Raw genomic sequence first — 26,700 nt, forward strand, 5'->3', positions numbered from 1 at the left:
ATATTGTTATAGTTTACATAGAAAACACTGAACTACAACAATATAAAATCGAGTGGTGGTAGGTACACTACCACAGGGGTCTGTGTATCTTACTCGTGTGACTCAAAACGCATTTTATCGCATATTATACTTGTGGAAATTACGTTTTACCTGACCAGGAAGAACACGGTATAAAAGCATGCAAATTTCAGATTTTCTGTGCGTGATTTATGAGTTTGGAATGAAATAAATCATATTATTATCAACGTTATGTTATACATAATAAAATTGCATGTGATGTGATTGATACCGTTAAACGTTAACCACAACATCTAAATTAACGTGATAAATAATATGCCGATATTGGTCGATACGCAAAAGTAAAAGATTTATTTATTACAATATCATAAAATCAATCGAACGTCAATAACACAATACATAATAATATGTCAAAACTATTTTATGATATCTGTAGGACTCTACGCTCACAAGATGCCGTTAAAATATATTTTTTGGTATACAATTCACAATCAAACTAGAAGTTGAGTGTACCGCTTAATGTTTAATATTTTTTAATAAAGTAGGTATAATCTCTACAATAACACGCACATGTTTAAGATACCTAAAATTTTATTTATAATAATTGCATGTACAGACTAAATAAATTTCAACTTTTTATGTTAGGAGCATTATAAAAAAAGAAAATTTCCTGAGTACAATCCTGTATCACTGTGTTGTACTCGTGTATAAATCAACAAAAAATATTTTAAAGGTATGCGAGAAATGAATTATATTTTTTTATCGATAAAAAATATTTGAAAATTCTATATAAAATTCGAAAGTACCTTGGAATTATAATTGCTATACGTTGGTGTACATGTTGTCATGTTCATATTTTAGATTTTTCAGTATTTATTACGTTTATAAGTGTTTATGCGTATTAAAATAATAACAATGAAAATATGTGTAAACTATTAAATATAAATATATATATAGAGAGGTGGGTATCTAGGTAGGTATTATTATACAAGCATATTGAATACGACAACATTGTAATCTAAACTAAACATTAAATAGCTCAGTTGGTCATTGAAATGCGCTGTAAGACACGGCGTTTTTTCCACAATTCAGAAATCATTATAAAATAGTATATTAGGTACAACATATTTTAATGATGTTATCTGAACATCTGAAGACTGAAAGTATAATAATTATTATTTTAGTATAAATGCATTTGATTTTACTACTTATCGGCTTAAGAACGTTGCAACAACTGCGTAAACATTCATAAGTATAGTAATTAACGGGTGAAAATGAAAAAAAAACCAACAAACACGTGTGTTTTGTCTAGCAGCGTTTCGACTTCAACGTGACATATTGTGAGTATAGTTAGAGTTCTTATGCATTCATAGAATAAACCGAATTAGTCTAATTGCTTAATTAGATTGGTTATGAAGTATATAAACAAAGTTATTTTTAATCTAATTTGTTTAACCTTGGCTTTCAATTAAAACGCGGCTATGATTTCAGATGTACATTGTTCGAGTAGGTTTCACTAGCATCAGTTTTTATTAATTATTTTTTCATTAATTAGAATCAAATTGAATCATCATATTTTTGACGAACCGATTGAAAATTGCAGTATACGTGATAGCCGATGCGGTGCTCTTCTAGCAGCCTATCGCTATAATAACGGTTAGCATTTAAACACATAATACCTATACATTATATTCATAATACCTTATATAATAGACATAACTTACATTAAACGAACAATTAAGTTATATTAAAATTATTCAATTTTAATGTAATTTATGGTTATTAACATACTAATCGGACGGTGATCATTAGTTCGACCATATTTAGTATATATATATATTTTATACATTAATTAACGTCTAAAAGATTTTCGCACCAATACAATGTTGAATAAAATCGACTAAACCTTATTGAATATGAACGCATTTTACTGCAGTATAAACGTATTGTTATGTAACTAGAAGATTAAAAGGGGTTGGTATTTATTTCTAAAAAAAAAAAAATACGACTATGGTGACCGTATGACCATTCCAAATGCCCGATTTATTTCTCACATAAAATATTTATAATATTTAATTATTCCGGCGACTACATCACATGGAAACGCTTTATATGCGAGTCGTTTTCCGATAGCACTAAAACCCAAATGGGGGTAAGTGCATGATATAAATAATATTGTTTATTATTATTTCGCGCCGCCACGAGTATAGTACTCGGATTACTGCAAAACAGATTTGTTCGCGACAAATCATACGCAGACGAGAGCGTACGTTTTTTTCCGCACTACAGACGCGGCGGTGGGTCTGCTTCGGGTTTCTCTTGATCGTGTGACACCACTAAACCGCAAGACGTTTATTAACCATCAGCTGAGGCACAATGAGCAACGACCGATCACTCTTCGGGGTTGGTTCAATGTTATGTAAGAGAGGGAAAAAAAGGACATTTATACGCGAGTCGAAAACACGCCACTGTGTAGCAATTGTATGTGTACCTATACTATACACCGTCGTCGTCGTCATCGTCGGTTACATAGAAACCCTAACCCTTAGATAGATCTATATATCTGTACAAATATACGAATCCATACATATTATAACGTAGTAGGTAGGTATATAGCGTATATTATATAGTCATCTTGTCGTTGTTGATTGATTACAGTCTCGTTAAAGTTTTTTTTTTTTTTTTTTTTAATTTTCTAAGCTACCAGCTCTGATATATAGTAGACTGTTGGGAACACGTGGCCAGCAGACAATCATAATAATAATAATAACCGTACGCATACATAATAAGTGCCGCCTCCTCGCATGTGACGATAATAATAGTAATAATAATCTCGTCAATCGGAAACGACGCGACGCGCGATATGGTGTGGCGGCGCGGCGGCGGCGGTTGCGGCACTTTTTTGACGAGTTCTCTGCTTTGGAAACACACACGTCGTAATATAGCTTACCCTTTTCCTGTCGTAAAAAAAAAAAAAAATACCCCATCGTTAAGTTTTCCACTGCACGCGTTCCATATTTAAATCGCAATAAGCGTATAAATTTATATACATATTTATGATCTTTCTATACATATATAATATTATATAATATAATATTATATATACGTAGGTGTATATCGCTGTTAGGACCGCCACCGTCGTCGATTGGGCGAATGAATTGAATTTTCATGGCGAAAATTCAATTCATTACGAGACGCGAAATACGATTGTAAAAAAAATAAAACATACATACCTACTCTGCACAACGCATACAACCGATCTACAGAACATTGCCCCTATTTCATTGCGAGATTTTGTTTTCATACACCGCCGCTGCGTGTTCCTACCTATAAGACGCTGGCTTACAACAATATTGGTATAACCGTCTTGTCAAATTGTTCCTTTTCTACACTACAATATAATATATAAATATATATATATATAGGTATGAATATTGTGTGCACGCAATACACATACGTCCAAAATACACAATTCAATAAAATTGGCAAACAAATCGCAAACAATATATTATAATAATAATATGTAAACTCGATAAACACAATATTTGACAATGTTCCATAATATATTATATTCAATTCATACTATATTATATTATGTATACCTATGAATCGTAACAATCACCATTACCAAAATAACGTACCTAGTCATAACAATATTATAATTAATATAAAATATATGATTAGTTTAAAAAAAATCGTTTTTACATATCATTTCAATTGTTTTTTGTTTTTTTTTTTGATATTCTTCACTATAGTATGACATTTTTAAAAAATGTTTTGTGTTTCAATACTTTTGATTTGAATACTAACATACGATTTTAATTTTTGATATACTATACATGAATATTATGATATTGGTAGTAATAATAATAATTTTATTTATTACATTCCAAAATTCCTTAAATTTTTTGGGGGGTTTTCTTAATTTAATGTCGGTAAATACTTTTTTTTATATACGTAAAAATGACCATCAAGTGAGCGTCTTTGTAATAATAATTTTAAAAGACCTTTTGACATACACGTAAGGGTTCTTGTAACTGTCAGTAATGGATTATTTATGTATTTGTTGTCACTTCTTTTGTTATTCAAATTTCTTGAATAGGTTTTGATTTTAAAATTATTGTACCCAAGGAAATATATTATACGTAGACGTTTGTGTAAGGGTATATTTTTACCAAGTTGGCAATAAAAATTATTGTGTTTTGAAAAACATATAATAAATCAAAATTATAATTGAAGGTACAAAATGTTTCACATAGATATATCATATTATATTCGTTTATTATTTTACACATTTTTATTTTGTTTAAAATTTATATTTCCTCGGGTGCGTGTGAATAAAATGATAATTGAACACTATTATACATATAAATCAATGAAACAGCTAGTTAGTAAAAACAGAATTAACATAATAATTGTATCCATTTATACAAGTTGGCAATATTAAAGCAAGTAGATAGTTTGAGAGTATTTTTTTTTAACTTTCAACTCAATACACGAATTACTTTTTTCATTGTTTTAGATCCTAAGTATCTTCTAATTATAATTCTTTGATTGATTTCATGTTTTAACATTTCATAATAATTTATAATGTACATACTTTTATTAGTTTTTAATACTTTATTACATGCTCTGATCAGAATCTAAAATGAAGTAAAATCGAACTATATTCGTTTAAAATTATGTCAAACATATATTTTGTACGTTTGAAGTAGTTAATACCAATTCGGAATTTGGATACCAATCACATTATAATAGTTATTATATGTTGCTATACTAAAGTAATATTGCTATATTTAAATAATATTATGTTTAATAATCACTCGATCAAAGCCCATTAACATATTATAAAATTTATGAATACATTTGTTTTTATCTACAATTTAGTAGGATACCTATATGTATAACGAACCAACAAAAAAGAATAACGTATTTAATAGATATAATTTTAAATTCGTTTGTGCTGTGGAACGCATTAAGTAAATTTAAAGGTCACGTTTTACATGTCAAAGGTTCTTTCAGGTTATAAACTCTGGGTTCTTTCGTTTTCCATTAATAATTCACGCGATTGATTGTATACCCGAGTTCTACAATTCTCTTTTTACCTCCCCCCCGAAACATATATTATCACTCACTATATATTATACATATTATATACTAGAAAATATTCAAATAGTAAACGAGAATTTTGTGAAAATATATTATTATTTTATTTAAGCTTAGGTATATACACACGGATAGTATACAAAATATTTATATTGAGTTGGCCCGCACATAATAATATTGTAATATAATATAACTTTTTTTTATCGAATTTAATAATAATAATGATAAAAATATATGTATTAAAGTTATACGAATCGCGTACAATGTACGATATTATCATCCTAGTACACGAGTTTGACATAATGTAATATTGAGTAAACAAACCGACACAGCGTTTTCAAAACAGTTTAATCACTTAATTATAGTATTACGCTATAAGAATATATATTGACTGTTGTGTTTCATTAAATTGATCCAAAAAAGAAAACACAAGCTCGACATTTTTTTTCTTCAATATGTTGGTATATTTTATATATAAATCATCGCGGACGGGGGAGGTAATGTTTACGGGGCACATTTCTCCCCGTGTTTGTTTTTGGTTTATGCGCAACGATTTTCATAAAAAAAACATGCCCTCTAAACAAACCTTTTTCTTAACTGTATGAATCCCAATGTTCGACACTTAATATATTGTCTGTCCTGCTCTTTATTTTTTTCACTCTCTTTATTTTATTATCGCCACTTCCATCGACAGTTTTATGTACCACGCACAGAGCAGAGATCGTATACAGTCCACGTGTGCGTGCGCGTCGCATAACTTAAACTCGGCTCCTTATAACTGCTTCCATACACGATTACCCTTTCTCGGATGGGACCATATCTTTTTATTCTTCGTTTTCTTTTTTTTCCATTTTGGGTGGTAGCGCGTCCTAAAGACACAAGTGACACGACACGAGTCAGTTTTATTTTGGGTGGGAAAAATAATGCAATGGTTGACAATTTTAAAAATGTCGTCGAGACTGGAAATGACAGCTCGTTATCACATAACATGCAAATTGGAATATACAAATAAAAAATAAGTGTTAAGTTCTATTTATTGCCACCCTTACCGGTAAATTATACTCTGTAGCTGACGGGTTTGCGTGCAATTACCGAATATGCTATGCAGATGTAGTACAATTATTTAAGTCCATGTAGAATATATATTTTGTTTTATTACTAACTAACATCGCAGCTTTATAAAAAAAAAAAATGTAAGTTATTATTATTATGATTCCCTAACACATTTTGTGAACACATAAATAAACGATATAATATTGTTCAATAAAATATAGTATATAAGACATAAGTACTTACATATTAATATTTCGTAATTTAATATTTTAATTTCTAATGAAATTTGCCGATACACTAGATATCTAGTAAGTCTATTGTATTACTTATTTAAATGAGTCATTATTACTATTGAAAGTATTACTAATTTATTTCATTGAAGGTATTAGGTAAGTACCTAGATGATTAAAAGTTTTTATGTTTCTTAAAAACTTTCAGAACAATTTATGACATTACATTTCTCAAATATTATACTATATTAAATTTTTCCAATCAAATAGTAATATCATTTTTAAGTTAATTTGATTTGATAAAAAGAAAAAATACCAATAATATTGTTAGATGAATACATTTTCTCAATATTTAAAAATGTTTTTTCACTGGTATTAATATTCGTGATGCATTAATTATTTAGGTGTATTTAAATAAATGTGTATATCTTAAAATAAATTAGAAAATATTATTTATTCATAAAGAATATACTTTCATAATTTTGAAATTTTTCCGGGCTATTTGAGTGGTATTTAAAGTTTACTTTTTAAGATCTTTTATTAGTAATATTTTATTATTAATGTTAACCCTTAGCTGACAAAATAACCAGGATCAATATAAAAATAAATTTACTAACAAAGACAACAAAATAAACGGTTTTATGTTACAATAAAAACTAGAATCTTCATGAACCCTTTTTAGTAACATAAAAATTAAATTAAAAATTCAATAGACTATCTAAAATACGTTTCAGTCAGGGTAAAAGCATTTTGAAATGTTTTTAACTTCGTTTTTCACAACATATAAGAAAGAGTCGATCGATGAACGTTATTAAAAATGTACAACTCAAAAATGTAGTTTATATTTTATCGAATTGCAATCTCGTATTAACGATGTGCTACGGAAAAAAGAACAGAAAGGTTATCCTACATCCACATTGACTCATGGAGAATTAACAGATGATTCTCCTTTCCCCGTGAAATCATCGATTTCCCATTAGCCTGAACCATCTTACTCACTTGAAATCTAAGTTCGACGCTCATCATACCCTAAATCCACTGGGTTTTTTTTCACACCTTGATCAGAAAAAAGTGTCTCATGCTTCTCCCCTAAAGAAATTAACGAACGCTTGAACGGTCTGTGTCATAACTCATCCCTTCTACCGTAGCTGCATGGTTCACATGAAAGTTTCTTATATATGGCAAAAGTCAACAATGATCAGAAGTTTTTTTTTTTTATAGAACTACCTTACGTAACTAACGATGTACTACACCTAAAAAAGGAAAAATGTTCTAATATAATTTCACTAGATAAACGAATCTAGCGTGAACGAGACTATTTTCCGTTCAATTCGATTGCTAAACAAAAAAACAAATATTTACTTTTTTACAGTAAGAGCTCGAGTTGTTATTTAATTTTTTTTTCGATTTAGTTTCAGTAGCTTATATTAAAACAAAATCGTTTCATTTGAAATGATACAGGCGCCTTCTGTGCTTAAATAATATTCTCATTCGGTCGATTGCTCTCTCGAAATGGAAGTTTGAATAATAATAATAATAATAATAATAATAAAAAATTGAAACCGATGAAAAGAAACCCATTAGGTATGCGACTTATACAGATTAAAAGCAAGTTGCGAAGAACCCCTTTTGGTTAATAAACATATTTCGGTCTTCAGTTTTTCTTTTTCAATACTTTTAATTATACTGGACTGGAGTTTTTGCGGTTATTAAAAAAAATAATAATAATAAATAATAAATAAATAAATAAAAGAAACTGTAATCGTAAAAGTTTCTGGGCATTTTTTAATTGTTCTGCAGATGTATAGAGTACTTTTAACCCAAAAAACCTTTTTATTTAATTTTAAATATTATGACTATTGATAAGATTGTTGTATATTTAATAAATAATATTATTTCGGTCTCTAATCAAACTACACATTACAGTTTATAAATATGAAATATAAATTTAAATTAAATCTTTATTAATTATTTAGTTGATTTTTATTAATTGTTAATTATTTTTTTTTATTTATCTATTGACTTATCATGAGTATTAAAACATTTAGATGCAATGTACGCGCTAATATACAAACGCAACTTGCAAGTTATTAATATGTTCATAGAGCGCACCCGTTATCGCGTTCTTCCTTAACAGCTTATTGAAATTATTTATTCAAAATCCATTTGCATATCTTAAGTTATTCGTAATCCGTTTAAAATGTAAATCAAGAAGATTAAATTGTTAAGAAATAGAGAAGTACCTACTAAGAGGATAAAGACGAAATTGAATAGTGTAATTTTTATTCATCGTGACAGCTTGTCAACCACGTGACATTCAAATCGAGTTCAAAGTTTAAAATTTATGGTTTTACAAAAACATTTTTCAACGTGTATTATTTGGTTTGATTTGTCATGTTGTTATAAAATGGTGGCTGCAAAGAAAAACACGTATATAACTAGTTTATTGAGTTATAGGAGAATTTGTGTGTATATATAGGTACACCTGCTTATACGTACATAGATACTAATTTTTGCTTATAAAGATTTCTGTTCTCCGTTCGGCTAGGCAAAGGCCCATTTTTACGTATGGAATTTAATATTCAACTAGCCCAAAGTGCTTTTTCAACAAAGAATACAACTACCCCAAAGGAGATATGATGAAAGAAAAGAATGAAAAAAAAAGCTCCGGACTTTTTTATTTCATTATATTTATATACATATATATTATATATGTGTGTGTGTGTGCTTGTATAACAATATATATAGCACTGGATGTGCATTTACTAACGTAAAAACTTACTGCACTGATGGTCTGCAGGGAGAGAGTGGAAGGGGGTTTAATTGACAAGTTTCTGAAACACTTGGCGAACGGTTTCTTTTTCTCCCTACCAACTTTTAATTTCAGTAAACTTATATCTCTCTGTACCCGAAGTGTTCGCGTTAATACAAAAATAAACAAGTGTCGTATCTGGGTGTGACACGTTTTGAATATTAAATCGATTCAAAAAATTGGATACATATCCTTATTATACTTGCAGTGGCGCGCATAAGAAACACGAGCCATATCACTTAACGTAACCTGAGTAGGGTTTGTTTGGGCGGATGACCAATATACACGATGTATATATATGAAGCAAAAATCTAATTAAAGGTTATTGAATTTGAATAAATATTTTAGAACATTTTTAATATTATAATTTATAAAAAAAAAAAAAAAAATTAGAGTCGGTAAACAAAATTGCAAGCCGAAAATTATTGCCATTATCAATCGATATGTATATTTAAATTATTTCTACATATCTATAATTATGTTAAATCTCAAAAAAAAAAAAAACACTTGATTGAGATTAACAAAGTATTGTAAACTATCAATGCGATTTATTATTTTTGTATGTAATCTTAAAAAGTATGGGATAAACATCATTAAATTAAATTATACTTTTGTTATTTCATAAATTCATCTATTTGCATTTTAAAAACAAATCTATTCACATAAATAGGAAAGTTTAGATTTTTAATTTGTACTTAAATTTATTTTACTATTTGGTAAAAAGTTAATATATAATAATTTGTATTTAGATTAATTGGTCAAAATGATATTTTGTCTAATCACCTCATACAAATTGAACGTGTGTTTTACGTATTACATCGAATGCATAAAGATAATTATTTAAATTGTATTGATATTTTTTTTAGGGACTCGTGTAAGTACTGAAGTAGCAGATAGTTCAATATGTATGAAAAGGACGAGAAAAATATTGCAAGAAAACTTTTTTCCCGGATGCAAAATGATTAATATACTGAAGTTTTGGGGGTCTGTGAAAGTTTTGTATTTTCTATGGCGTTTAGTTTTTAACTTTGTAAAACTATGAAATTACATCAGACAATATACAGTCAAGTAGAAATCGGAAGGGTGGAAATAGCATCCTAAAAGAATAAAGACATTATTTTGTTTGGTGGTGGTAGTACGTAATAGCGTGTGTGTCTGAGATGAAATGAGGAAAGAGGATACTAAACGGAGATATGTTGAAATATAATATATATATATTTAGTGGAGTGCTACATTTTTTCTTATGTCTTTTTCTTATTTTTTATTTAATGACAAATTGAAACGTGCCATGTAATAATAAAAAAGTTTTATTTTTTGATTTACGACAATAAATTCGATCAGTTATTTAGTGATTAACTCGAAAACAATATTATAGTTTTTATTGCTAAATTTTCGGTAAAAAATAATAACTTATTATTTGTTTACTGCTATAGTGCATTTATTTTTCGTCGTAGGATAACAATTAAAATACAATGTATATTCATTAATCACTGAGATTCGTCTTAGTCACTCTAGTGTCGTCTAAACAGCGGTTGAAATCAGGTTATCTGCTGAATAGCTTGTAATGGGTTTTATTAAAACAACGGGAAGAAAAAAAAATAGTTTCACCTTTATTACGCTACGCATCGTCGTGATTTATGAACGAGCTATTCATGTGATTGTGTAAAAAATTTGTCTACTTAAATAAACATAAAAAAAAAGTAGGAAGTGCAACCTACGCTCTTTTGTGAATAATTATAAGAACTCAAAAAACAAATCTGAATTAAAGTTAATGAGAGAACAATAAATTGAAGATCTTGAAATGAAATTTAAATTATAAAATTATGCAGTATGACTGAACATTTCAAATTCAATTTTAAAGAAAACGTTTTCATTAGAAAATGAAATAATGTGGAAAAAATAATAAAATAATTTAAAAACATATTAAAATATTTAGAATAATTTTATGCTATTACACAGATAATTAAAAAGATGACGAGTGTATTTTAAAAATGGTTTAATTATATTTAATATTGTTTCATCGCATTATCAACTATCATAACGCAAATATTTGATATGGAAATTAAACATAAACCATCATTGCTATCGTTATTATTATATGGTTAACACGAAAATTTATAGACGTGTTATTAAAATATTATTCTTTAAACTTAATATTTTAAATTCCAGTGTACTGCATTTAGATATATAGTTTTAACTTAGAACGTCATAATATTCACGTCGGAAAATAATGTTTACCACATTTCTCATTTATTTAAAATGCTTAAATTTCGTTTGAATGTGTTTGAAACAATTGATTTTCCTCAAAATCCATTTGTCGAACTTATTTTTACGAATGAATATTAGGATATAAATTGAAATTGACTGCAGACGCGTAGAATACAGTAGTATTTGGTATATTTACGCATATTCACAATGGGATAAACATAACTAGGATTTAAAAGTAATTCCGAACTCTTTTTTGTATTTAAGTACAAATAAACATCTTTATACGTAAACGAAGTCTTTAGAGTTGTATGAAAACTCATTTACGTGAATACAAGTGATTTATAGTAAATTTAATTTCGTACCAACAAACTTATAAACTTACTACTACAAGTTACAACTTATTTTCATATACTTGATACACGACCACTTTGTTGTTGGTTGCCATGATATATTTTAGATAATAACAAATATCTGAAATTTGTTCAAATCATTCAAACTGTTTACCGAAAACAGCTGCTTTTGAACTAAACTATTTAACTAGAAGGAATATGTTTGAAGATATCGCATATTTTTGTCTCACTGTATATTTTTAATAAATAACATTTATTTTAAGGAAACATCCGCGACCGAAAAATTAATCTGAATAAATTATTTACAATTGAAGCGCATAGTACGAAATATATTACTTACATATATATTTATTATAATATTTTATTCTGGTTAAGATCTCGGCAAATGATAATTTTCGTGGCTTTACTGAATTAATGAAGAGCACCACTCTCTCAAGGGTATGCGTGTTTATGGTGTCTCGAATCGCTATCGAATTTTAACGCGTATAGTAATATAATTATGTTCACCTACATTTTTATTCGTTTTTTCGTTTTATTTTCATGCATAATATAAAAACTGAAGTTTTTTAGTGTAGCGAAAATAGTTTTGATTTATACTCGCACGAATCGATTACGGCTTGATTACTTTTTTAACATACGTTATGAATTTTTTTTTACCAAACATGAACATCATATAGATTAATATCGACATAATATATATTCGTATTATAAGAACCACCAAACATTATGTTATTATTATTGTAATAGTTTCAAGAGCTCTGCAATACTAGCTAGACTAATTATTACAGTTTGTAGCTAATTTATTTGACTTTTTTCTATTTCACTAGCCACTACCTATACCTTGAACACTAGTTATATCACTAGTAATCACAGTATTCATATGAGCGTAAAGTAAAAACTTTTATTACTGTATGCTTTCGGTTCACACAAGAAACAATATTCTTAACGATGTATATATCGGTGCCCGCAAAAAGCTTTTGAACCGTTTAAACTTTAAAACAACCCCGTTCGTTAAATTTTTCAAGCACGTCTATATATAAAATATATAAACATATAATATTATTATATGATATATACCTACGTACGGAGTTTTACATAAGCTGCTGCGTTTAATTAATTATAAGAACCCGAGATTATGCAAATACGTGAGAATTTATAAAACACGGTTAACTGCGGTGTAATGTATATAAAGTAACCGAACCATACTGTAAATCGTCATTCAAGCATTTACTATTTGTTTTTCACGTTGCAGATATTTGCGCTGGAAATTCTCCAACAAGAAAACTCCAGCCGAAACGTTGGGGAAAAAAATAGTCTCGTTTACTCTTCGTTAAAGATAACTTAACTTGGCGCGTATGTGTTTTTGCGTTTTGCTCGCAGTTGTTCTAAGCATTTATATTTTATGTATTTGTACCTACGCGTAATACATGTGTATATCAGATGGCACGTAGGCCCTAAATATTCATTTTTAAAAGAGTAGGTGCGTACACATTAGGAACCATTGTCTTTTTAAGTAAACGGCATATAACACGATTGTACGCGCGATGTATATAAAAGGGTTCAATCTTTTGTGTTGTTGTATAAGTAAAATATAATATTAATGTCTAAGTATTGCCGTTGCGGTCATTGAATATAAATTAAAAAACGCTTGATTATTTATACGATAGTCGGCGAACAGCTGTGGTTTAAAGAGAATAAAAATAGGACTTTTTTTATTGAATGTTTTTTATAATTAATATTCATATGGCACTTATATAAATTTAGATTAATAGTCAGCTCTATTATATGATATATGATATTATACTCATTGTTCTGTTTCTATGTGTAAAGATAATTACACATATGCAGACACCGCTTAGAATTTTTTTTGAAATTAGTGAATGACAGTTCGAATTCTTAAGAAAATGTTGTTATAAATGTAAATTTACATTCTAACGGAAAGTTGAAAACGATGACAGAATAATAGGTTCAATCGTGTTTACATAATATATGATATTTTATTAGTTGCGATTTATATGTTGTAAATTGTAATATTTAAATGTGCAGATTATATTGATTTATTATATTAAAAACATATTAAACACAATCTAGAATTGATTTATATATATTTATAAAATATATAGACGTTAATTTCACTTTATATTGTATTAAGTTCTGCAGTAATTTATTATAAAACCTACAAATAAATAATACATTATAAATTTATTATTCTTAAAATATTTTATGAAATTAGTTTTTGTTCTCGTATATTTTTAACAAATAGGTTGGCGCCAATCTGGACTTTTTAGGTGATTTTTCATTTAACGACATAATAGATTGTTTGTCGTAACGGGCCATTTACTACAATTGCAAAGTATTTTGAAAATTTACCCAACAACGTAAACTACGCACTATAATATAATAATATTATACGTTGTGGTTACAGGGAAACACCGAAAAATAATATTTCATACCGCTATCCTTCAACCGTAAGTGAATTTTATAATAAATAAATTTGTAGAACATTCAAATGGCTTACGAGCTACTCGTAAATAATAAATGATAATATTATAAAATATTAAGGAACCCTGCCGTATAGGAAAACCTTTAATATACTATAATCAGGACATGGTATAACATTAATTTTACGTAACATGCGATAATATTAAGTCGAACGATTTTAATAAAGGGTTGTATTTTTTGGGGTGGATGATTTAAGGGTTTAAATTTCGTCTTAACGGCAATAATAAGTACACTAAATAGATCAGTTTGGTCACAGAGTATTATCCACCATAAACCTTTATAATAATAGAATTATGATACACGTACATAGTTGTAAAGCATCTACTTATTGAGGCAACACACTCACACATATTAAATAATGTTTTGCGTATGTGTTTATACACAGGACGACGGGGTTTATAGAAATTAATTTCTAAATTGGTCCCAGGAAAAAACTCTAGCGGACTACTTCCACGACCGACCGCCTTAATAGCAGATGCGCAGTAGCCATGTAACACCGGAATAATGATATGGTTCGTTTCGGTAATTGAATTGTCGCCACCGCCTATGCGCATAGATGTATACCTGTTCGGCAATCGAGATAGACGGGTTACAGCAGAAGTCTACAGGGTGGTCCATCGCGTTTTTCTATTTTTTCGTCTTGCTGTATAAAACGAAAAACGTGGGAGACCGCCCTCTGTATAGTATATGCTCCCGTGCCATCGCCGCTCCTTCTTTCCAATCAGAGTATATAACCACCGCCTTGACTGTATACGAACGAAAACCCGCCGGGGCGCGCGACGTACGTGATCGACATACCCGATGATGAGGCTCTCAGCCCTCTGTACGGGTAGGTCGGTCTCGTTACGAAGCCCGCGGACGGCAGCGTCGAACAAACGGGTGGAAGGTACACGTTTATTTCGCAAAACGAGCACGTTTAACAAATCGAACTAACCCTCCATCACATAAGTCTACCCCCAGCTCAGCCATCTCTGTCCACTCAAACCGTCACCTTTTCAGCCATCCGTCGCAAACGAATTCGAGTCTCTCACTACATACATATTATTGTTATCATTATTATATTATATTTTTACAACTATTATTACAGCAGTTATTATTATTATACCCAAGCCGTGATGGTACGAGTACAGTTGTGTTGTACATGAATTTATATCATATAATTGAATAATATATTCATCGCAGACGAGGTGACTCAACGATTTAGAAATGAAAAAAATATATATTATACACGTCATATATAGTATACAGCGGTGTTTTCGCCGACGGCTAACCGGAAAGACGGAACGTTCCATCGAGTATATTATAAACCTACTTACCTAACATAAAACGCGTTTACGTATAAAATTAAGTTAACGGAATATATCAATAGTAATTACTAATCAATTTATGTTTTTTAAAACTATATAGTATATATGTATTTTTATAGTAGGTAAAATATCACATTTTTATTTTATTTTAAATACTACCGTCGAAAACATTCGAAAATATTTTTGCAACAAGCTTGGATCACAATAGTTCTATGAATATAAAAATATATCTTGCTTAAACAAAAGGCATCACAATACACTAATATAATGTATCGAGGCAATAGTAGCAAGACAAATGCTTACGTGGCTATATCAGGATTCTGTCAAGCTTTTTTATATTTTTGTATTGTGAAGCTATTAAAAAAAAAAAAAACAAATTGAAGTAATAGTGTATACAGAATATTTAACTAACAGTTTTTAACACAACGTTGTCAAATTCACGTTTTTACAACTATAGGTATTACATTCTGCTCTGGTTGCACATTGTATGGACGATGTAAAGATATTGCAAGGTCACTCACTCGGCCAATTTCAAATCAGAAACACGTGGTTATTGTTAGTATTATTATTTTTTTGTTTATTTAAAACAAAGTGGAATAAAACACATCTCTTTGTCAATATAAAACGCTCAATATCATACTCAATCGTTTTAATTGATTGAAAAATGTTTAGTGACTTTTCTACAACATTCAAAAGAAAACTAAACATTTATCAACAAGTTTTTTGGATACTTGGAGTACGTTCAATGAGTTTATAATGCGAGACAAGTCATAGTGCTATTAAATTTCATAGGTTATTTCAAATAACTATTCCAATCACTTATTTCATAAAAATGCTAAATATTTGTTAATGATTGATTATAATTCGATCAGTACCTATTCGAGATTTGAATGATACAATTTCAGAAAAATAGATAACATTATTATTTCAATTTTTTTCTTGCTAAATTTTAAGGATTTTAATTATTGTAAAATGAAAAGTGTGTTGAAACTTGGTTGTGCAAATAAATGTCTCACGCTTAACACAATATCGAAATTTTAAGTCGATTCACAAAATTCAAAATTCCCACACACGCGTGTGTGCGTATAAAATACATAGTAAATCTACCTAATAACAATATACGCGTTGCATAATAGAAGCGAGTACAATTAAGCGCGCACATGCAGTAAATCATAGAATGAGTTTTTAACGGATTTTCGAGAGACCGACACGATTGCTATGGCGATAATAATAATAATAATAATAATAATATAATAATAATAATAGCAGTGGCTACATTGAGTGTAAAATGAAATAGAGCACATGGATAGGTCGTGGCTCACGCGTTGGAGCGACACGAGTACACGATGCGGATACGAAAAATATATAAACAATAATAAAAATTATAATACCATACTGACAAACGTGACATGCAATGAATTTAAAACGACAAAATCTCGTTTTCTACTTTGCCGCCCGGTCCACGAGTAAATACAGTGAAATATAGTCCGCGGATTTTAAAGTGCAATTATAATACATTATAATAATAATTATTATTATTATAACGAATGCGTATTACAATAAAAATTAAAACGAACTCCTGACGAGTGTGTTAATAATTGGTTTGACACAGAAATGTTCGAAAACGATTTTTTCACAAAATATTAATAATATTATAATTGCAGAAAAAAAAAATCAGCGTCAATCCAATAAATCAACGCTAATACGCAACGTTAGTAGATATAAACATTAATTACCTACGCATTAGAAAATTTAATTTAAAATAAAAATCCGTTTAATTTGTTATTATATCGCTGCTGCAATACGAACAAATATTTATTTTATGCAATACATTAAAACCCAATTGCTATTTGAATTTTATATTTTAAACGGTAATAGCTGGTAGTTACTGTAATATTATGTGTGCCTGCTTATTAAACACGTATTTTTACACCGTGTTTTGTTTATAGGTGGGTATGCCACGCAATTGTTGACCTCTATAACGGCCAATTTAAAAAACCCAAACACGGACTTTCATGTTTTACGTAAATAATTATAGCCGTTGGATTATTTAGAAAATCATTACAATACGATGTGTTCAATATATTATAACAAAGAAAGGTAAACCAGAAATAAGAGCGAGTTTTTGATCTGTATACGGATCATATTATTATTTTGTTATTATGTACCTATTTTTCTTATAAGAACTGCTAGTCATCTTTTTGGTTTTAAACATTTTTCGAATTTCAACACCCAAACACAATTGTGTACCTACATCAAAATAGGTGTGGATTATTTCATAATCCGATCGATATACTGTTATATGAGCATGTTACCAACAGTCATTTTTTGGGGCACTTAAAGCCAACATAAACAAGGCGCGTTGAACGATAATTTGAAGCAATTATAAACTACTTTTTAATAAGAATCGTTTTAGCACCGATTTTTTAATACCTACGTTATAACCACTTGTAATTATAGTCTTTACAAAACCCTATTATTATTATTATTACTATTATTATTTACTCCTTTAAAAACCATTTTTAATTAACAACATTATGTATTATTGCATTTGATTTCGACAATGCGCGCGTGAAATCACGTACATCGAAACCATTGTAATTATTTTCTACAATTACTATTATAAATGACGCTGTACGTTATACTTAAAGTACAATCGTAGTACTTGTGTGGTCTTTTCCGAAATCGATATTTACGTTTATAAAATCGTTACACCCTATTCAATTCAGTTGGAATTCTGGACAAGAGTTGAACACAACTTATACTGTGGGTGATGTTCAGATTAAAACGAATATGCATCACGTAACTTTTAATTAAAATGTTATCATTCAATACGGTTAATTAAATATCACATAATATTTAAAACTAGCATATATATAATTAATGATTTAAGAGCCAAGATAAAAATTCTCGATCGCGAAGATAGGACATCCCGTATAAGGTCGGTATCAGATGAATTTGATCCCGGGTAAATAATCTTTGAACTACCCGATACACGTTCCAGACAGGGAGAATCAGCCAAATATATCGACTTGTATCCTTAATTCTATTTTCAATAAGTCAAGTATTTAGCGCTTTTTACTCGAAATACAAGCGCGATCGGTACCGGATAAAATATTCCGATCTCTTTTCACTCACTACTGATACATTATATACACGGGTTTCACGCTGATCCAATTATATACTATATTAAACTTGAAATCGAGAAAAATCGGAATGCGAACTACTATACCACCCCTAAACGTCGGCAAGAATTCACAAGTTATATAAATACGATTTTCTGAAGAGCGTTCGAGTTAAGTAATTTACAATCACTCTAACCGCTCACCGTCTTCACTGTAGTCGCTGTAGTCGTCTATTAAGTTTAAAAGTAAAAGTTAATACATTTATATTTTATATAGTTTTAGTGGAATGAATGTGTCGTTTCTTCATTTTCTGAAACTGTCTTATTTGTTAAACTACATTTGTTGAACAGTCAGTATTGTCAAAGTTTTCGGTGATTAAGTCTCCACAAATAGTTAATTATATATTATCTTATATCCGAAAACTTCTATAGTAGTTTGACGTGTATCTAACTATACATTTTTCTCAATTCTAACCAAGTGTATAGAGGACTGTTAAAAAAATAGTTAATATATTTATATGCTAACTTTTTTGTTTCAAAAAATGAATAAAAGTGATGTATTTTTATTAATTAATAATGTTAATATATCAGATATATCATATCTACAAGTACATAGTTATTATTTTGAGTTGTATGTAAAATATGTACAAACTTGATGAAAGTAAGATATCAGATAACTAAACGGAGTATAATTCTAACTGCTGTATTGCGATTACTACCAAAAACTATATTTATATACATTAATCTGAGGGTGATAGAAGTTTTCAAAATGTGTACTGAAACTCTTAAAAACTGCAATATAAACGCACACAATCCATGAATATCCAGGAACAAGCATACAAATAGCGCACAGTGAAACTTCTCAACATTCGTCGCAGATATATATATATATTATGTTATTTTCCTTTTGGGTTGTGTATAGAGGAAACTATCCTTCGTGCGTAGCACAGAGAGGGACCTGCTTCTTATCAGAGTAGGTCCTTTAATCCTATTCTTGCCGGGTCCTTATAATCAGATCGTTTCCTGAGGAGAAGTTTCAATTCCCGGCACTACGCTCATCCGCTGTTTCCCCAAGCCTATTCCTACCGGTGTCAATTTACCGTCTACGCTTCATTTCTTCCAATTTGTATACCCAACAACCACTCACTCATTATAATGTCCCCTATTTCTCGCTCTTGTCATTCGTTCGTGAGCACTGTCGATTCCAGTACGAGTTCGTATCTACCGGCTTAAGCTCTACAGTACTTGAAAATCGATATTTTATAACTTTTGGACGAATGTAACAATTTTCTTGAATTAATTACGTTTTTCAGCGCACATCTCAGCATATTTTTTACTAGCCATATTAATAGTTTCATTAATATTTGGTGACTTGACTTACACAATAGTAAAAAAAAAAAACAAATGTATTTTATACATTGTCTGGCAATATGTCATATTATTATTTAACCTATCGTAATAAAACATATAAAATGCCAAGCCGTCAAAGACTAAAACACATATTTTTTAATTATATAGGCGCCTACGTAATAACAGTTGTTTCATCAATAACACGAATTACAATAAATTTCTTTCGACGAATATATTATTATTATTATAAACGCATGAGTTAAGAGAAAAAAAATATTTGAAATAAATTACCGAGTAAACTCAATTATTTAACCTTTGAGACGACTTAATCCACGGTTACCAGACAGCTAGACAACAATATTTACCTACCTGTATGCAATACAATTTTCTTCGAAGTTGTCGGTATAAATAATGTTTTGTAAGCCTATACACACGCATACATAATAAATATGCATATACCTATACATATATAATATTATGTATATATATATATATATATATATACATATAGTATTTATGTTCACAAACTGCCAATAATATTTTATTGGCACCGACCGTACTATATATTGCTAATACCTGTTGCACCAAATTGATTTTCTGCATGCGTTAACTTCTCCTCCGCTGTCAGCGCTATCAATTGTCACCCTATTTCACATGATATAATATTATATAATCGCATAAACAACGATATGATATATTAAAACCATCGTATATGTCGCGTATTAAATTACACGCGAAAAACACGTCGAACTACACTGACCTTGTACGGTATGGTATATATTTCACCTGTTCACAAGCACAATAATAATAATATAATATATTATATTTATGGATAATAGTTTTTAATTGGCGCCATGGGATTAATATCACCTGACGCGCGTACTTGGTGTTTGTATAAATGTATGTATATAATGTAGGTCGTAACCTAGACCGTCTGTCTGTATTAATGATAAACATATGTACCTCGTACGTATAATACATTTTAATACGATGGGTTATTCAGTATAATTCGATTCAAATGTGTTTCGTTACGATATTCGGTACGTTAAATGCGTGTATAATATCTGCAACAGTGTTTCGGAAAATAATGAAATAATAAGTTACTGCCAAAATCGATGTATAGAAATCGATATATATATATATGTATAGTGATACTAATTATCGCGATATCGACGTATGCAAATTGATTTATACTGCAGAACTACAGTGGATCCGGGTCTGTCCTATTACATATTATACCCATTTACAATTCTTTTTTTTCCAATCACACGGAGAGTTTGTACGTTATGTATAGTGTTACGACGACGATAATATGTAATTTATTTTCGGCCTTCGACTGTAAATAATAATTATCGTCAATAATAAAATATCACCAGTGCACCATTCTTCTTTTTTTTTTTTTTTTTTTTTTTTATTCGTGCACATATCATTTTTAATAAAAAGAGAAATAATTACCAATTCATAACATATAATATTAAGTACACTACGTCATACGTAGGTACTTACTATACGTATATTTTTAGCGTTCAATACAAGTGTGTGTGGCTCATAAACAATTTCTAACATAAAAAATATCTTTGCTACAAATAACTACTGCTGCAGCGGTTTAGATACCTATTGCCCGGTTTACGTCTTAACAGGTATAATTACTCGTATACGTGGTTTACGCGTCAATAAACTGCTCGAAATCTCATTAAATTATTATTATTGCTCATTGCATGAACCGTAATGTTTTATTTTTATTAATTGATACCATGCTAATAGCATGACGCATATCAGTCGGGAAAATCGACTAGTATAATAATTTAGTAAAATAATAAATATCCAACGTTAATAAATAATTTTAATACAACCATGAGAATTATTTTTTAACGCTCATGACGTCTCGTTGATCGTATCATCATATTGCGTTATTGTATTTTCTTTTATAATATAATAAAATACAATTTTATCACTTTTTAACTGCTAATATGGATGTGCATTTTTATGAACGATGTACCTAATTTTAAGTACTCACTAATCGATAGAACGTGGCTTATTAAAATTAGTAAATACCTAGTAATCATATTATTACGAAACACTGTGTTTGAAATTTAAACAAAGAAAATATTGTAGTATACGTATAAAATTGCTCAAACTTATGTTCCAGAGGCGTTCACACCTATGCGGCTGAACTATAATACTGTTGGTGTTTCTCGTGTGTGGAGGAAAAACATATAACCTATAATTACGGTGTCATTTAATTAACGCGACCTCCTTGTTTATTAGTGTATCTAACACAAAAGAGGCACGTCAGTCTGTTGATTCAATTTGCGTGCCTGAACATAATATACCGTATGAATATTACTATTTTTATACCCTTTTTTGCTCGACATTTTTTTTTTTTTTTTTTATTTGAATATTTTCAAAGAATTCATGGTCTGTGGAGATTAACACAATATTATATGTATTTTTAGTAGACAACAACATAATTCTCGTTAACATAATAATGTATGTGATATAATATTAGTATACTATAATAAAACGGCCGGTATACAGTAATTATAACGAGGTGTCGTGTTAAATTAAAGAAGACAATCATTTAAATTAAAAGTTTTTATAATATATTATTATAATAATTAAACACCCCATACTCCTATCACTAACACCAGAAAATTCTTAATTATAATTACCAAGATTATCGCATATTTTAAACTAAAAAAAAAAATGTATTGTTAAATTATTGTATTGATTGGGAAATTAAACAATAATATGGTCCGTTTTTATAGTAATTTTCGTGATTCGAATGCATACGGTATACAGAAGCTTTGATAAGGTTTCCTCTACAGAAATTCATCTACAATTAATTTTACAATTAGTTCTATTACAAACATGTACACAATTAATATGCTATTGTGTACATGTGGTATAAGATAGAAAAAACACAACAAATTTATCAATTTAACTGCTTAATTCTGTATAATAATGATAATGATGAATGTCGTCATGTTTCGAATAACATTATTTTATTTATAGGTATAGGAATTTTTTTTGATTCGAGTATTATTTTTTTATTTTAACAGACAAGAATAGTCTAAAGAAGTACTTACGCAAATTGCATTAACTATACGCATAGAACATTAAATAATAAGATAATTATTACAGGTGTCTATTGTAACTTAAAAGAAATTAATATAAATACTTAGTTTGAAAGGTTATCTACAACATATTATCTGCATATTGAATCAATACTTTTAAATGGATAACTAATTTTATTTCGACTTGTGTTTTGCAAAATGTTTGACGAGTATAAAAACAACGAGCAAAAATTGTTTAAATAAACAATAGTGGGAAAAAATATCGCTTACGTCATGTTCAGTTGAATCAGGTGGTGTTCCTACAATTTGAAACAGTCGGTAAAATTAGTTTAACGTGTAAAGGTACATTAACGTGAGTAGCAAATACAAAAAAATGAGATTATAAAAACTTGACGTAAAAATTATATTAATTGGATTGTCTATGATTTGTAACGTATTTTAATCTAATTATCACTATATAAATTTAAAACTCATTAAAAAATAATTTTATGAAAACTATTATTTTGTAAATGAAAATTTGAACTATTTTTTTTTTATCAAAATTAAAATCATAAACTTTGTAGATGGTATTTTTTAGGTAGGTACCTATAGTATGTGACATATAGGTAGGTACTAAGATATTGCAGGCAAATACTTTTCACAACATTTTAATAAAACCTATAATTTCTGCATTGCATGCAATTGTTTTTTATCAAAATGATTTAAAACTTTTTATGGAATAGTATATTAGTGTATTGTACTCGTATAAACGTATTACGTACCTACATATTGTATTTCACAAAGTATAGGTATTGGTAAACGATAAATGTTAATTAAATTATTGATATTTATATAACTTTAACAGTGTTCAATCAAATTATGTTTGAGTAATTTAGTATTCATATTACAAATAAAGGTTACTAAATGTTGAATATTTTCGGAAAATTGCAATGATAACTCTGCAGATGTTAAAAAAATGTATACAACAAAAGGAAGAGAAAATAAAATAAATGGAATCCTTCGGTTGAAAATACCGATGTTTTTAAATTTCTATAGGGATGAGAATTTATGTACCGATTTTTGTCGAAAATCATATTGACCATTGTGTACCGATGAATAAGAACAACAATGGACAAAGATCTGAAAGTACCTACAAGGGGTTCTCAAACTTTTACATATATAAATGTATTGAATTCGTGTTGATTACAAATGATTCGATACACTATCTCAGAAACTCGATCGACCACCGGTGGTTTGCGCTTTGAAAATTAATGATAAGTTTATATTTTAATTTTATTAGGTAAGTATATTGTAATGAGCACATAAACCTTAGAAGTTATTACCATTTACCAATACATTATATCAATAATAATTATAATAACTGACGATTTTATCGAAATATGAACTTGATGTTACCGATAGTAACTTTTAATGTTGAAATTATTATAAAAAGATAAAATATAAAATTTTATGGGTACATCGATAAACCTTAAAATAGATAATTTTATTTTCCATTACGATTAAAATAAATTAACATAAATATATTTAGGTACCTATATTATTAAGTTAATTTTTTTTTTTATTTACAAAGATTCTGAAAGAATTTATTCTTACAGTTCTATATTTTAACCTCCTCAATTTTCAACTCGGTCATATAAATATTTATAATATTTTTTTTTTTCAATTCAATATTATATTGAAAACCTATGTATTTAAATGGTTCCGTATTTATGTATATTATGATAGTAGAAATAACTGCAGTAATCAGTAACACTCAAGGTCTTTTTCTATTTGATTACTATAATATATAATTTTTTTTAAAACTATATTATCGGATATTTTATAATGTAAATTTACATTACAGAATAAATGTATTTAGATAATGAAACGATAAAAGAAGACAATTTTATTTTTCAAGCTTTTTCAAATTTTAGTAGAGTTATTATCATTGAGCAAACACATTGTATTCACATTATTTAAAAATTAGTTATCATTGAGTACATACTCACCAAAAGGTGTGTGTCAAATTCTTAAATTTATTTTTAAATAAAATAATATTTGAAAATAATTTTATCTTATCAGGTAATTTCAACTTTATAAAATTACATACATTTCGTTAAAATGTCAAACGTAGATAACTGCACTTTTGTATTCAAAAACATTGAAAACGAATAACTAATTATTATAAATAGCGAAACGTCATTTTACACTTTTTGCTTTGTCCACGACAACATTGCAGCCATTGAAAATAACATAGTTATCCTAAGAGGCAATTTGGACGGTATTTAGTGTACACAAAGAATGTTTGAACAACGATGCGGATAATAACACTACCCAATTTGTTCAGCCGTTGTTTTTGGATTATTTGACTAGGATTGCGCGCATATTAAAACATATTATACGCAATATATACAAAGGTATCGCACATTTATAATAATATATGTAACTGCGCATATTAGCGCTATATTCTACACTCGATTTCGTCCGCAATGGCCTAAAACACGGCAATTAATTTTTTATCCGAACTTTAGATTTCAGAGACCCGGTTAGGCAAGTCAAGAGAATACACCGGGGACTAACTCCGATATATATTATAATGTCACACAAGAGTCGCGAGGGCGTTGTGTTAGCGCAATAATTTAAGGATAACGTCTGCGACACGCTTGTCTTCTGTGTGTGTGCGTGTGTGCGCGAGCGCGTGGCAAAAAAAAACGTATACGCACACGGAGAACTGTTTCCAATGACCATTTGGCGGTTTTGTTCTATGCAAATTTGCAACGCCGCAACGGGGTTGACTGGGTTGAAATAATAAAACAATACACATTCTCGCACGCACACACACACTTACATATATATTTAAATGTATATTATATACAAAGAGGGGTGGTCGTGTGGTTGGGGTCCCGTAGAATTTATCGTGTGCACGCGACCTAAAATTTGCGCGAGGACGAAAAAAAAAATCACACAATAACTTTCTCGTAGATTTCATCGTAATCAAAATAATAATTATAGTTATGCGTTAGATATGTGATCTCTAACCCGCATTTAGTGTATTTTTTTTTAACATTATCTGTTTGAAACATTACAACATAATATCAATTAAACGTATCGTTTTTTTTCTTTTGATAGACAACTATAATATGTTTTATAACTTTTATTCTAAGAAAACACATTTAAATGATAAAACAAATTGTGCTACTACGCTTATGCAGGTAACATCGAATATTTCTAAGAATATAATATTATTATCATTATTATGTATGAAATATATTATAAACAACGAAATTGTCTTATATATATATATACAAAAAATGTAATTGGGGAACAAATTAAAATATATAAATAACTAGTTATTATATTTATGATTAAATATGATTAAATATTTATAATATTAATATATTATTTGGTAAAGTAATGCAATTCTGGTGCTTGAATGTCTACCGGAATAAAATAAAACTGTCAAAAAATGCATAAAATCTTTATTAAAAGCTTGTATTTGGACGCTCAGCATATAATATTATACAATTAATTCATATTTTATGTTAAGTTTTAACTATTTTTCGCACATGTAGATATTTATCGAG

General features: G+C 28.9%; 1 protein-coding gene and 1 long non-coding RNA gene across 4 annotated transcripts in view; one reads left to right on the plus strand and one right to left on the minus strand.

Annotated features, from left to right (window-relative positions):
- The window catches only part of LOC114124535 (uncharacterized), a 239,502-nt gene that overhangs the window by 82,935 nt on the left and 129,867 nt on the right, over positions 1-26,700 (minus strand). The gene's annotated exons all lie outside the window — the stretch shown is intronic.
- LOC126550702 (uncharacterized) overlaps positions 1,079-26,700 on the plus strand; it is a 49,356-nt gene continuing 23,734 nt past the window's right edge. Inside the window, exons 1-2 of the long non-coding RNA XR_007604757.1 lie at positions 1,079-1,135; positions 1,203-1,358. This is a non-coding gene — a long non-coding RNA (uncharacterized LOC126550702). The remainder of the gene's footprint in view (positions 1,136-1,202; positions 1,359-26,700) is intronic.

The sequence above is a fragment of the Aphis gossypii genome, chromosome 3 (assembly GCF_020184175.1).
Source record: "Aphis gossypii isolate Hap1 chromosome 3, ASM2018417v2, whole genome shotgun sequence".
In the NCBI taxonomy this organism is placed as follows: domain Eukaryota; kingdom Metazoa; phylum Arthropoda; class Insecta; order Hemiptera; family Aphididae; genus Aphis; species Aphis gossypii.